This window comes from Nycticebus coucang, chromosome 6 (genome assembly GCF_027406575.1).
Source record: "Nycticebus coucang isolate mNycCou1 chromosome 6, mNycCou1.pri, whole genome shotgun sequence".
NCBI lineage: Eukaryota > Metazoa > Chordata > Mammalia > Primates > Lorisidae > Nycticebus > Nycticebus coucang.
In genome coordinates, this window is record NC_069785.1 from 47,141,457 (window position 1) to 47,155,040 (window position 13,584).

At 38.8% G+C, this 13,584-nt stretch overlaps 2 pseudogenes across 1 annotated transcript; one reads left to right on the top strand and one right to left on the bottom strand.

Moving 5' to 3' along the window:
* Nucleotides 1-879: 879 nt before the first annotated feature.
* On the bottom strand, nucleotides 880-5,058 carry LOC128588674 (developmental pluripotency-associated protein 4-like; annotated as a pseudogene).
* Nucleotides 5,059-5,159: 101 nt separating this feature from the next.
* On the top strand, nucleotides 5,160-7,380 carry LOC128588676 (serine/threonine-protein phosphatase PP1-gamma catalytic subunit B-like; annotated as a pseudogene). The gene is made up of 5 exons (XR_008380808.1): nucleotides 5,160-5,217; nucleotides 5,337-5,572; nucleotides 5,705-5,749; nucleotides 5,888-5,992; nucleotides 6,102-7,380. The product of XR_008380808.1 is annotated as a serine/threonine-protein phosphatase PP1-gamma catalytic subunit B-like (transcript).
* The last annotated feature ends 6,204 nt before the right edge of the window (nucleotides 7,381-13,584 follow it).

Genomic DNA, 13,584 nt, shown 5'->3' on the forward strand with positions numbered 1-13,584 from the left:
CGATTGCTGGGCTCCTGGATAAATTCTAGGCGCCAGAGAGTTATTAAGGGGCCATTGCGTTTCCCAAGGTGACTTCACCATACATTTCCCAAATGCATTGTACAAGGTTCCATAAAGTTCTTGTGCAATTTAAAATAGTTGACTATTTTAATCAATTTGACCATCTTCGTATCTTCACATTCACTAAATGTACTTCATGTTCCTTGATAGTAAACATATTGTGCATGCTCTGCTTGGCCTTTTTTTTTAAGGTATAAAATCTGTATTGTTTATTATAATGAAAAATTCTGATTTCTAACAACCAACCGACTTTGGAGGGAACAACACTGAGACCACAAACATATCTTTCCCAATGGACCTTCCTCTCTTGCTTTAACATTCACTGAGGATTTCTGCCCATACCTATTAAGTCTATAAAATGACAGTTACAAATTTCCCAACTCTATCACTCCTTCTAATGTTTTCCCTGCTGTCAAAGTGCCTATTGTTTTTATCCTTGAGTCAAACCACAGAAGTCTCAGGATATTAAGAAAATCTTGAATGTGAATGACTTTTTCTTCCTACTAATTTGTGAAATGTTCTTCCTTTTGTTTTTTTTTTTTTTTAGCAGTTTTTGGCCAGGGCTGGGTTTGAACCCGCCACCTCTGGCTTATGGGGCTGGCATCCTACTCTGTTGAGCCACAGGTCCCACCCTGTTCTTCCTTTTCAATGTAAGGAAGTTGCTCCATTCTAACCCATGGAGCAACAGGTCCCTCTAGGAGTCTGAGGGTAACATCTGCAACCCACCAGTTTGCACAGCCTACATGTGAAGAGGACCAGAGTTCAGTTGTCAGCAGTGCTATGGAATTGACTGTCAGGCATTTCTGCCATCAATTCCAATCATATATGTATGTACCCTTTTTTGGTACTTAATTCCCACCAGAGACTTTTTATTAAGACCTTGTTCCTGTGGATGCATTGGGGGCACAACATGTTTTCTTCAAGATGTGGGGGTGGAAAATTGCAGGCAAGAAGCAAAAAGACTGTACTCACTTTCCTTTCCTGCTTTTTGGGAACCCAGACTTTCCTGCATGAAATGGAGGTGAACCCAACCATCTGTCTGCAGGGAGACTCTTCCCATGGACCACACACCATCTGACATCACAGTCCTTCTGCGGAGATTCCACTGCCTCTGTGGAGGACCCGGCCCTTGCTGCAATTCTGGCCCAGGAGGCCAACAAAGCCTCTGGGGCACAAGTTGTCACAACAACTGTATTAATTCCCTCAAGACAGGCAACCCCCTTCATCAGGGGGCGAACCTAATCCAGGACCGAGAACTACTGCAGGAGGATCAGTCCCCTCGGAACACATCCTTTGCTCAGAACCCTCCAGGGACATTTCTTTCTTGTCCACATTTGACTTTCTTTTTAGTGATTTCCGGATCTTGGCCTCTTTTGCTGTGCTAGGAATATCCTTTTGATATGGGAAAGCATGTGTGCACTGTCACTTATATACATCCAGTTTCTGGCCTTTGGTGCTCAGGAGTAATTGCTGGCACCAGGCCCATGCAGTGTCCCAGTGAAGCAGATTAACTAGTGGCAGTTCTTCGGGTAGTAGAGGAATCAGCACCTTCTGAGGTTTTGGGATGTCACTATGTTCTGGTTTCTTTTTGGGTGGAACTCTTTATTACCCTTGACAGATGTTTTTCTTTTGGTCCCCTTTGCTGAGGTTCCTGGTACAGCAGGTACACTCAGATGCCCCGCAGCCTGCTGGGCCTCTACCAAACAAGTTTGTGCTGATGTTTGGTCAAATCTGTAACTCCCACCTTTGTCTCTGGCCTTCTCTGTGGAGTTCTACTCCTTGCCTTTTGCATTCTCCATACTTGAGAAGAGGAGGTTGGTACAACAAAAAGATTCTCCTGCTTGGCCTTTGCTATATATCAGATCCACTTAAAAGTAGCCACTAATGGCTCGGCGCCTTTGGCTCAAGTGGCTAAGACGCCAGCCACATAAACCCGAGCTGGCGGGTTCAAATCCAGGCTGGACCCGCCAAACAACGACAGCTGCAACAAAAAAAAAAAAAAAGGCCGGGCGTTGTGGTGGGCGCCTGTAGTCCCAGCTACTTGGGAAGAGGAGGAGGCAGGAGAATGGCTTGAGCCTAGGAGTTGGAGGTTGCTGTGAGCTGTGATACCATGGTACTCTCCCAGGGGGACAGCTTGAGGCTCTGTCTCAAAAAAAAAAGAAAAAAAAATAGCCACTAAAAGCATTTTCTCTGTTTAGCTCTGAGAGATACTTGTATTTTTGTTTTATTTATTTTTGATAAGATAGTGAAGCAATATCCTATGTATCAGTGCCACAAAAATATTTCAAATACAGTCAAGGGATCAGTAGAAAACAGATATATGTAGATGATCTAGAACACAATCTCTAGCCAAGTAATGGGAAATATGGCTGATTGAGTTATTGTTATTAAAATTTTTCATTAAGTATGTGCCTGGCAGTATGCTAAGTACAATACATGAATTTAATTATCATGATATTGCAGTGTCCCTAGCATACAGCAAACAGTAGGAGCTCAATAAATATTTGTCAAATAAATGAATTAAATTATTAGTTTTATCTTTATTTTACAGTGATTAAAATTAGATGAATTTTTAAGCTTTCCCTAAGGTCACATAATTATTAATTAGTTGACCTGGTATGCAAGTCCAAACTTAGTTATAGCATAACATAACATAGTGGTTCAGAGCAGAAACTCTGGGGCCAGCTAACAGCTAGTTTTAAATCCTACCTCTGCCAATTATTACCTGTGTGTACTTGGAAAAGTTACTTAATCTCTCGTGCCTCAGTTCTCTCATCCGTAAGAGTTCCAACCTCCCAAGGTTCTTGGGAGGATTAAATGAGATGACATTTGTAAAGCACTTGACTGTGTCTAATCCTCTACATGTATAGCAATTATTGTTTAATAGAGCCTCATATAAATGCCAAATGGAACTTCTACTTCTCAAAAGAAATTTCCAAAAATTATCTTACATAATAACATCCATTATCTTACATAATAACATAATTATCTAACATAATAACAATATAATACAGGTTGAGTATTCCTTGTCTGAAATGCTTGGGACCAGAAGTGTTTTAGATTTCATATTTTTTTTGATTTTGGAATATTTGCATTACACTTACCACTTCAACATCCTTATTTGGAAATTGGATATCGAATGCTCCAAAGAGCATTTTCTTTCGGCACATGTCAGCACTTTTGAGTTTTGGATTTTGAGCATTTCAGAGTTTGAATTTCCAGATGAGGAATGCTCACTTGATAGCACTTAATCCTCACAATAATCCATTTTATAGATTATATGAATCAGGCTCTGAAAGGTTAAATGAATTGCCCCAAATCACGCAATGAGCCAGTAGCAATGCTAGCCCCCCACTGGAAGAAGGTAGAATAAAAGATGAAAGATGACTAACACAGAATGTCTGCTTTTGAAATGAGGAAGTAGTAGAGGGAAGACAGACAGAAAAACTCATTCAAAGCAGAATGAAGCCAAGTGGTAAAAGGGAGGCAGGGCTCAGCGCCTGTACCCTGTTTCCCCCAAAATAAGACAGTATCTTATATTAAGGTTTGCTCCCAAAGATGCGCTAGGTCTTATTTTCAGGGGAGTCTTACCTTTCCTGTAAGTAGGTCTTATTTTCGGAGGATGTCTTATTTTTGGGGAAACGGGGTAGCTCAGGTGCTAGGGCGCCAGCCACATACACTGGAGCTGGCAGGTTCAAATCCAGCTCGGGCCTGCCAAACAACTATGACAACTACAACCAAAAAACAGCTGGGCGTTGTGGCGGGCCCCTATAGTCCCAGCTACTTGGAAAGCTGAGGCAGGAGAATCGCTTAAGCCTGGCCCAGGCCTGCTAAACAACAATGACAACTACAACAAAAATATAGCCAGGCGTTGTGGCATGCACTTGTAGTCCCAGCTACTTGGGAGGCTGAGACAAGAGAATCGCTTAAGCCCAAGAGTTGGAGGTTGCTGTGAGCTCTGACACCACGCACTCTACCTAGGGTGATAGCTTGAGACTCTGTTTCAAAAACAAACAAAAAATTTTTTTTAAAAATTAAAAGGCAGGCAGGTTACATGCTGAGAAAAACCAGAGGAAGAACTGATGAATTTGGAGGGCAGTCTGTTTGCCCAGACTCCAGTCCAGTGGCCTGAAGCAGGTCAGGCACTATTTTGTGGTTCTGGAACAGAGTTTACTTGAAGTCAGAAAAGTTTGCAGGTCTGGGAGTAGCAAAACAGAAAGAAGTGGGCCAAATAAGATTCTGAAAAATGCCTAGCCATTCACGGCTACTCCCACACATTTTTGGTTATGAGAGAAACAGTGACCTTCATTTCAATGGACAAATGAGGCATTCAGTACCAAGGATAATTGAACAATGTAATTATTCTAAAGAACATTCCCTATCTGCTAAGTTTGAGAGGATTCAGAACATCTATCTTCCTCCCTTTTTTTTTTTTTTCAGTTTTGCTATTTTGGAACCCAGTGGATCATTTTCTTTTGGAGTCAGCCCTCTCATTTTAAGGCCAAGGGTCAGCAGATCTTTCTCTCTTCTCTCTTAGGGCTTATCCTGTTACAGTGAGATCATGTCAACCAGTGAGATATAATGGTGCAGCAAAGAGATATTTCTGTCTCCTCTGTCTGATCTTGGTGCCTTAGAAAGTAGAAATTAAAAATTTCATCCCATTTTTGGAAGGAGTGTAGCAAAAGCACAAAAGGAACTTTGATGAAGTAGATACCTGTGAATCACTATGAATAAGTCATTTTCAGATAGTCTCTTCCCATCGGTAGGCTGGCCTTATTTCTGGCTCAGTCTCCAAGATCAGATCTGATATAATATAGGTCAATTACTAGACAAGTTTGAGTGTTCAAAAGTTCTAGAAGTCCATTATGGTAGACTAAAATTCTCGGCTCTAATATACTTTTGGTCTCATGCCTAACACAGATTTTCTGAGTTCTTCAAATCATTCTCCTAAATACGAATAAAAACTGAATCTCACTCTGGTTAATATATATACCTCATCTCGTTTAATTATTGTGTTGAGACATTTATACTCTGAATGTATACATGATCTATGCGTTTATGATTTAATTAAAAAAAGATGGAGATATTTGCATATGAAGATGGACAAATCAAATCTGCAAATGGAGAATGACACGGGCAAGTCGTCAATTTATACTTGTAAACAACTTTTCAATTAGACCTCAATTAGACCAAGGAACATGATTTTCTCTCTACAAAAATAAATAAATAAATAAATAAAAATAAAAATAAAAATCGAATCTCGCTCGTGGTTAAAGTGGGGAGAGAAGGAGGAAGCAGGGAGCGGGTGGCTGGGGGGGAAACTGGGGGTCGGGAGGGACCTGCCGGGGCTGCCACCACCGCTGCCGCCTGCGCCTCTGCTCGTGGCGTGGGAAAGGCCGCGAGTCCCCGCGCGAGCTGGCAGCGGCGCGGCTGCGGGAGGGTGGGCAGTGGGAAGGTGGAGGCAGATACAGATAAACTCAACATCGACACCATCATCCAATGGCTGCTGGAAGTGAGAGGGGCCAAACCTGGTAAGAATGTGCAGCTACAAGAGAATGAAATCAGAGGACTATGCTTAAAGTCTTGTGAAATCTTTTTCAGTCAGCCTATCCTATTAGAACTTAAAGCACCAGTCAACATATGTGGTGATATCCGTGGACAATGCTAAGATTTGCTTCGCCTTTATTTTGTTATAATTATTATTATTATTATTTTTTTTTTTGCAGTTTTTGGACCGGGGCTGGGTTTGAACCCGTCACCTCTGGCATATGGGGCCAGCGCCCTACTCTGTTGAGCCACAGGCACTGCCCTGCTTCCACTTTTTGAGTATGGTGGTTTCCCACCAGAAAGCAACTACCTGTTTCTTGGGGACTATTTGGACAGGGCAAAGCGGTCATTGGAAACCATCTGCCTCTTATAAAATCAAATATCCCGAGAATTTTTTTTTTTGCAGTTTTTGGCCAGGGCTGGGTTTGAACCCGCCACCTCTGGCATATGGTGCCGGCGCCCTACTCCTTTGAGCCACCGGCGCTGCCCAATCGTGAGAATTTTTTTCTTCTCAGAGGGAATCATGAATGTGCCAACATCAATAGAATTTATGGATTTTATGATGAATGTGAAAGAAGATACAACATTAAACTATGGAAAACTTTCACAGACAGCTTTAACTGTTTACCAATAGCAGCCATTGTGGATGAGAAAACATTCTCTTGTCATGGAGGTTTATCACCAGATCTTCAATTTATGGAGCAGATTCAGCGAATTATACAACCAACCGATGTACCAGATCGAGGTCTTCTTTGCGATCTTTTGTGGTCTGACCCTGATAAAGATGTCTTAGGCTGGGTGAAAATGACAGAGGAGTGTCCTTCACATTTGGTGCAGAAGTGGTTTCAAAATTTCTCCATAAGTATGATTTGGATCTTATTTGTAGAGCCCATCAGGTGGTTGAAGATGAACAGGAATTTTTTGCAAAGAGACAGTGGGTCACTCTGTTTTCTGCACCCAATTATTGTGGAGAGTTTGACAATGCAGGTGCCATGATGAGTGTGGATGAAAACACTAAGGTGTTCTTTTCAGATTTTAAAGCCAGCAGAAAAAAAGAAGCCTAATACCATGAGACTTATAACACCTCCAAGGGGTCTGATCATAAAGCAAGTAAAGAAATAGGTGTCAATTTTGACACTGCCTAGTTGGGACTTGTAACAAATAGTATACTAACCTTCATTTTTAAGACTGTAATGTGTACTGGTCAGCTTGCTCAGAGAGCTAGATCTGTGTTTGTGGGGGCCCTTCCTTCTATTTTTGATTTAGCAAATTCCATTTGCTGGTTATAACAGAAAATGAAAGACTCTCCACTCCAAAAAAAGGAAAGTGTTTTGTTTTTTAATTTCCTTTTCCTTTTGCAAACAATTTTAATGATGGTGTTAAAGCTGTATACCCCAGGACAGTTTATCCTGTCTAAGGGGTAAGTGTACAATTGATAATTTTTTAGTTCAGTACAAACCCATAATGAGGTAAATGCTTGTTTTCTTTAGGCTATAAAGAGAGCCCTAGGGTGCTCTGAATCTGTACATGTTCTTGTCATAAAATACATACTGTTGATACAAACCACTGTGAACATTTTTTATTTTAAAATTTTGTTTCAAAGGGATTGCTTTTTATTTTCATTGTTTTGTCATGTACAAACTAGTTTTAATGGCTATCAACATTAGGAATAACTTTCAACCTTGCCAACATCACTGGTATGATGTATATTTAATTAAAGCACACTTCCCCTACCATATATTTAAAATGACAATTAAAGCCATCCTTTTAAAAGTTTGTGACTCTTTCCTAAAGCCAAAGTTTGTACTGAGTACAAGGTGGCATGCTTGTGTACATATGCTGCCTTCTTAAGGATTCAAAAACTGCTTTTTTATTCTGAATAGTAGTTAGTAATATAGAGCTATTTAAGCTATTAATAATTAAAGTTAATATTTTGTGCAATTTCCATATAGTCTATTCATTAAGTAATCTTTTTACAGTTACATCAGGCCTGAAACTCGTCCATTCGGAAAGCTTCAAATTATAGAAACAATACTGTTCTATACCAGTGACCGATTATGCTTTCTTTGGCCTACATTCTTTATTCCATGGTGAGATTGAGGCTTCTAAGTCAAAGTAAAGGAACTAACCTACTACCCGCCAATTTATACAGAATTCACAGTATCTATGACATTTTTTAACTAAGATCTGTGAAAAAGAAATCTGTTTTAACAGATAACCATGTACAATACCATGTGGTGAAACTGCATTCAGATTATTAAATGATGAACTTATTAAAAACAAAACTGAATCTCTAGTAACTGAGGAAATAGACATTTAATTATTAAACACATAGCATTTTGTTCAATATTAGGGTAGGAAGCAAAAGATATAAAATATTAGAAAAGGAGGATACAAATTCCCAAATCATTTAACAATCTCACTGGAGAGATAAGAAGTCACATTAAGTAACTGCCTAACAATACAAACAGAACATAACCAGATACATAAATGTATGGACAGTGCTATAGGACCTCAGATTAAGGCAAGAGCAATGTGAACTAAAGATGTGAAGGAAATCTTCCTGGAGGAAGTCAGATTTGTATTGTGGCTTTATGAATAAATGGACTAAAGGATTTATTTAGGGCAGTGAATACCATTAACTCTGCCCTCTGCATCGTAATAGTGTAGTACTCTGGATTCCATTTCCTCCCATTTCCTAGCACATTGCCTGGGACACAGAATGAACAAATAAAATGGCATTCAAGTCCTTCTGCAACCGAATCCCATTTTATCAATTCAGACTTGCCACTACTCATTCATTCAAATCATCTTTATTTTACACCTAAATGCTTTAGGCATTGTGATAGGTACAGAGCATCCAGAGAAGAACAAGACCCATTTTTTGTCCTTAAAGGGTTTAGACAGACAAGGATACCACAAGGATATCAGAGTAAATATGATAATTACTCTGAGAGGTATGCATAGAGTATTGAGGAAATCCAGAGCAGTTAATACTTACTTATCTTGGAGGAGGGAATGAGATCAAGGAAAATTGGTAAACTTTCTTTGAAGATGCTACGAAGAAACCATTTCCAGATAGTATCTTCCTTCTTCCTCTAGGCTTAGTCCCCAGATCAGATCTTATATAATATTGGGTCAATGCTTAGACAAGTTTGAGAGTTTTAAAGCTGTGGGGTTCATTAAGATAGACTAAATTCTCATATCTAATATATCCCAAATCTAATCCTCAAATCTTTTAAAATATAGTAGTTTTCTTGGCTGGATTAATATAGTGGTAACATAGGAGAATTAATAAAAATTTCTATACATGGTAGGAGTAGAAAAGGGTAGGTGAGGTTTAGATAATGCCGCTGGGTTTCCAAATTTCAACCTTAAGATACGGTATACAGTATTTAAACATTAGCAATGATTATGGAGGCAATCCAGAATTTTAACAGATTCTTACAATTACTGACTTAACCAGAAACAAACTTAAAATAATGCATAAGGAGGACTGAATGATGGAAGTGGTGCAGTGGGGGGAAAGAGCTATCAAGACACCTTCCTTGAAGATCAAGTGTGATGTCTACCTAAATCTGCCCTGATGGTCTGATAGGTCTACAAAAAACAAGATCTAAGAACGTACAGCATGAGTCACCAGACTCTATTCCCTAGAGTCCTCAATCAAATTCAATTCAATAAATACTTACCGAGCACCAACTATATTCCAGCACACAACTAGCTTCCTGTAAAGTGTGCCATAGATATATATTTTTTTAAGTTAGTTCCTATTCTTCAACAACTTACTGTCTCCTCAGGGAAACAAAATATCTACCTATATATAACTTAGAAAAAAATTTTACAGGATATTGTACCCTCATTTATAAGTGACATGTTTGTAATTTCTCCTTTATAATATATTTTCTCCAATTTTAATATCAGGTGTACCCAGATCAAGTAGAATGATTTTGAAGTATTTCTTCTTTTTCTATTGTCTATAAGATTTAGCATGATCTGTTTTTTGAAATTATCTTTTACTTTTACTTATAAATATTAGTTGTCTATTTTTTGGTACTTAAAAAAAAATAAGAAGTTAACTGATGACTCCATACTGGACCTCAGAGTCAAAGCATTCTATAATAGACATACTCTTATTTGGCAATGTGAATGTTACTTTCTTTGCATTATTATTATTGCTTAATATTTGGATGTAGCAATTGTCTGATTCCTTTTCTGAATGTATTTATGTTTGTTCGTTCTTTACGAGGTTTTTGTTTCTAGTCCTCATCTTAAACATTCTTATTGTTATTAAATTTTAAGTCTTTTTAATTTTGTGAAGGCAAAAAAATGGAAACCTAATTACCACATGTATATGTAAAAATAAAAATTAAAAAATTTTTTACTAGAAAGCAAGTGCCAAAGCTGTGGTAAAGACTAAATTAACCTTTTAATTTCTTTTTTTTTTTTTTGACACAGAGTCTTAACTTTGTCACTCTCGATAGAGTGCTGTGACGTCAAAGCTCACAGCAACCTCAAACTCTTGGGCTCAAAGCGATTCTTTTGCCTCAGCCTCCCTGGTAGCTGGGACTACAGATGCCCACCACAGTGCTTGGCTATTTTTTAGAGATGGGGGTCTTGTTATCGTTCAGGCTGGTCTCAAACTCAGGAGCTCAAGCAATGCATCTGCCTCGGCCTCCCAGAGTGCTAGGATTATAGGTGTGAGCCACCATGCCCAGCCAACCTTTTAATGTCTTGAACACAGGAAGCATATTTCAACCTCAGGGCATTGGCACAGTCTTTTCTCTTTTCCTTCTCCTCTAATTGTCTGCCTGGCTCCTACTCATCCTTCACGTCTCAGCTGGAATGCCACTTTCTCAGAGGGGTCTGCCCTGCTTTCTTCCTGTGAAATAATAAGAAATATACATATTGGTCTCCCCTAGTCCCTGGCAGACAACTCCTAAAATCCTTGTAATTTCCTGTGTGACAGTTTCTAGGAGGATCTTTTGTTCTAATGGTTCTGCCTTGGTTTTTGATACAGCTCCCAAATCCCTTGGACTTTGGCGGACCAGCAATCTTTTTTTCTACTGAAGCAACTCTTGTCAGGCTCCTGGACAGGGGCTGGTCACCAGAAAGAGCAACCCTGGTTATAAGCTTGGAGCTTTTGGTCCCAACTTCCAGTCTCCTGAGAGGGGAGGGTACTGGAAATGGAGTTAATATTCAATCATGCATACATGATGAAGGCTCCATAAAAATCTCTTAACTACAGGATGTGACTGCTTCTGGACTGGTGAACACACGTCTCCATGCCGTAGGGTAGTGTGCCTCAACTCCATGGGTGCAGAAGCTCCTGTAGTTGAGACCCTTCCAGACCTCATCCTTTGTATCTCTTCATCTGGGTGTTCATCTGTATCCTTTACTATATCCTTTATTATTTATTTATTTATTTATTTTTACTATATCCTTTATTAATACGCTGGAAAACGTAGGTAAAGTGTTTCCCTGAGTTCTGTGAGCCGTATCATAGCAAATTAACGGAAGGGGGGTCACAAAATGCCTGATTTATAGCCCATCATAAATCACAGGTCACAACCTGAAATTTGCATCTGGAGTGGGGGGAAGTCTTGAGGGATGAACCTTAACCAGTGAGTTCTGATGTTATCTCCAGGTGGACAGTGTAAGAATTGAATTAGTGGATGTTCAGCTAGTGTCTGCAAGAGAATTGGGTGGTATGTGGGGGAAAAAACCCATACATCTGGTGTCAGTAGAGTATTTCTACTCTATATGAGAGAAGAAAAAACTTCCCCCCCCCTTAGTACTTGTCTAAAGTAGCTCTTTTTATTTCTTTCATAGCAATTTTCATCATCTTTAATTATCTAGATTATTCACTTGTTTACTCCTTTATTGTTTGACTTCCCCACTAGACTATAAACTTTATAAATGCAAGCAATATGGTGTTTTTTCTGTTATTGTTGCTACCTTTATGTACCCAGCTTCTGGTACAGTAGTACCCTGTTTCCCTGAAAATAAGACAGTGTTTTATTTTAAGGTGTGCTCCCAAAGATGCGCTAGGTCTTATTTTCAGGGGACGCCTTATCTTTCCTGTAAGTAGGTCTTATTTTTGGAGGATGTCTTATTTTCGGGGAAACAGGGTAACTAGCATAAATTAGATGTTCAATAAATATCTGCTTAATAAACAGTTTAGTTGAACAGTGTGGAAACAATATCATAGGAAAAAATTATCTTAAAATTAACTTCTAAAAATTTACAAAATAAGAAATTTCCTGAAAATCTGTAAAATACTCTCAGAATGATGTTCTATAAACTGAGGGTCATTTGTAATACAGCATATACTTTCACCTACCTTCCTCTGACTTTGTATCTTACTCTACATCTGACTCCATTCTCTAGAATTACTTTAAAGAATAATTTTAGCCTGCATACATAATAAAGAGTAAAAATAAATTAAAGAACAATTTTAATAATGTCCTATACTTTAAGGTAAGAACATCTCTTTAGTACATTAGGTCACTTAAGATATCTGCATGAGGGCGGTGCCTGTGGCTCAAGGAGTAGGGCGCCGGTCCCATATGCCAGAGGTGGCGGGTTCAAACCCAGCCCCGGCCAAAAATCACAAAAAAAAAAAAAAAGATATCTGCATGAGCATTCTGAGATGAAAGCATTTACAAATCATGCTTTTTCAAGTGTGGCTAAAAGAATATATTCATTTATTATAATGCATAAGCATTGCTAATGTTAAAATATATTAGGGTTCTATAAAACATGAACATGGAAACACAGGAAAGGATTGGCGTGCATTGATCTACAGATGACTCATGCTACTGGCTTAACTATTTTCTTTAGATTTTTCATGATTATGGTAGATCTCATGTACTGAAATATATTTAATATATAATATTATTGTTGCTGAAGGAACAAAAATCATGTATAATCATCACCCTAAAAAAGAAATAGGTTCCAATCATTTCTTTTGAATGCTAGGCATATTGTGTTGAATATTAGACAGATTGTACCTAACCTTGAACGTAGCAAATAAAGAGAAACTATTTGTTACATGTCTCTCTCTCTCTCTTTTTTTTTTTTTTTTGAGACAGAGCCTCAAGATGTCGCCCTGGGTAGAGTGCCCTGGCACCACAGCTCACAGCAACCTCAAACTCTTGGGCTTAAGCGATTCTCTTGCCTCAGCCTCCCAAGTAGCTGGAACTACAGGTGCCCGCACAATGCCTGGCTATTTTTTGGTTGTAGTTGTCACTCTTGTTTGGGAGGCCCAGGCTGGATTTGAACCTGCCAGCTCTGGTGTATGTGGCTGGTGCCTTAGCAGCTTGAGCTACAGGTGCCAAAGGCAAAGCTATTTGAAACACTGTAATTTAAAGACAGAAATGTTTCTAGGCTACAGCAACATGAATTCCATCTGTTTGGATTTTGATCACTAAATTTTGGATTTAGGGAGAGTCCCATTTTTATATTTAACACAAATTAAATTTTAACTTAGAAACTGAGTTTTACATGGCCTGAGATATGTACAAATTATGTGAAAATAAGTTACTGCTATGTTCTGAATGTTTGTGTCTTCCACAAAATTCATTTGTTGAAATTTTAACCCCCAGGTATTAGGAGGTATTAGAAGGTAGAACCTTTGAGTGGGGATTAGGTGATATGGGTGAAACTCTCATGAATGGGATTACTGCCTTTATAAAATAAACCTGAGAAAGTTAGCCAATCCTCTCAACCATGTGAGGACACAGCAAGCTATGAACTAGAAAAAGGGCCCTCACCAGACTCAGAATCTGCCAACACCTTGATTTTCCAGCCTCCAGAACTGTAAAAAATGAATTTTTGTTTATAAACTACCCATATTATGGCATTTTGTTACAGGAGCCCAGACAACTAAGGCACTTCATGTATAGAGACAACAGATGGTTTCATACACCTATGTGTGAATCCTGGGAAAATCTAGTGAAAACACTTAAGAATCAT